This window comes from Nannospalax galili, unplaced genomic scaffold, assembly GCF_000622305.1.
Source record: "Nannospalax galili isolate Female #2095 unplaced genomic scaffold, S.galili_v1.0 scaffold1095, whole genome shotgun sequence".
In the NCBI taxonomy this organism is placed as follows: domain Eukaryota; kingdom Metazoa; phylum Chordata; class Mammalia; order Rodentia; family Spalacidae; genus Nannospalax; species Nannospalax galili.
Genome location: NW_008336027.1, coordinates 1 through 1,670, shown reverse-complemented (window position 1 = coordinate 1,670; position 1,670 = coordinate 1).

Genomic DNA, 1,670 nt, shown 5'->3' with positions numbered 1-1,670 from the left:
ACATGTGGTCTTTGCCCAAGCTTTATCTACACAGCACATGGTAATGAAAAGTACCAGACTGGTGGAACTAACCTTGGATGCCTAACAGCCATATTTTGAGGCCTATACTAATTTGATCAGAGAGACATAAAGGACAGTTTTTGCTCCTTGCCCTCCTAGGTCGACTAAGTTCCAGGGGACTATGAGCATCTCTCAAAATGTCCTGTAACTGTGGTGGATCACCTGTCCTCTTGATCAAGGAGGCTGAGGAGACCCCACCAAATGGACTTGAACCAATGTCCAGTCTACAAAGAGGAGGGTCAACACAGAGGAAACATTTCCTCCATTCTTCCAAGTGAAGCCAGCCATGGTTGAGCAGGACCTTTGACTTATCTTCACATAGATGGAACTGGTAAAAGAAAGGAACCAGGACCTTCTCCCAAGCCTATGTGAACCCTGAGGAACAGATCCGCAAACGGATCTTAAGAGTAAAATAAATTGGTTGATCTGGGCCAACTGTATGATCTTAAACACCCAAAGGGAAAGTATAACCAAAGATTAAAAGGATCAATATAATTCTTTAAGAGTCCATGTGTATAGCTAAAAGCTACGTAACAAAAAACAATGCCAGACAAGAGATACCTTCCTTTGAGTTATTGGCCAGGGTGGCCCAAGAGTCCCAAACAGTAACGCAGCATTGAACTAGGAAAATGAACAGCAGACCCCAATCTTATCTGAAGGAGTACTGGCAACTGAATGCTACTAGATGAGAAGAGCCAATCTTCCTAAAACAAGGAACTCTTAGATAGGCTGACTAGATTCAGCGGATGAACAAGCACTAGAGAATGGCTGGGGGCGCTGACAACACTGTGGACAGTAACAGGGATTATGGAGTATATGGTCTTCAGTGAGGGGGGGGCGAGGGAGACTATGGGAGGGTGCTATTAGGGATGTGGGTATATAGATGAATAAGATTGTTTGGGATGTTCTGTATGAAATACAGACACACACAAAAAACTGACAATGCTGGGTGTGGTGGCACACACCTTTAATCCCAGCATTCGGGAGGCAGAGGCAGGTGGATGTCTGTGAGTTCAAGGCCAGCCTTGTTTTTTCTTTGCTCGTGTTAGTTGCAAGTGATCACCACTCAATTTCAAGTGTGATATGGCACCTTCTTGACCATAGCTGTGCCATGTTGAAGTTTAGGCTGACTCCACTCTTTGAAATTAGCAGGCAGTTGGCCCAGGGTATGGGAACACACGTCAGCAGGACCCCAGTTGTCTTGGGAACAGGTCGGCATGTTCCTGAGTGTCCCTGCTAACTGCAGATTTATGGCTTCTGTATGTTATGTTTGGCTTGCTTCTGAAAAATAGTAATTGTTACTTAACAGAATAGAAATTGTTAAGGGGGTTCTCCACCTGTAAGGCTTGGGAACTTCAACTTTTTGCCCCTGGTTATGGTTTCTGTGTATAAATGCTTACCCCAGAGACGGTTCAGGCTGTACTTGGGTTCTAACACCCTTGTGTAGTTGCTGGCCAGCTACTGAAATGTCGCGAGCCACGGCTCTGTCCAGCAGAGCCGAGGAAAGACGACACAGACACCAAGGTGAGGTTCAAGTTTCTTTTTCTCTTCCTTCCTTTATTCTCTCTTATTCTCTCTCATATTTTCTCTCTTCATTATCTCACCCACTA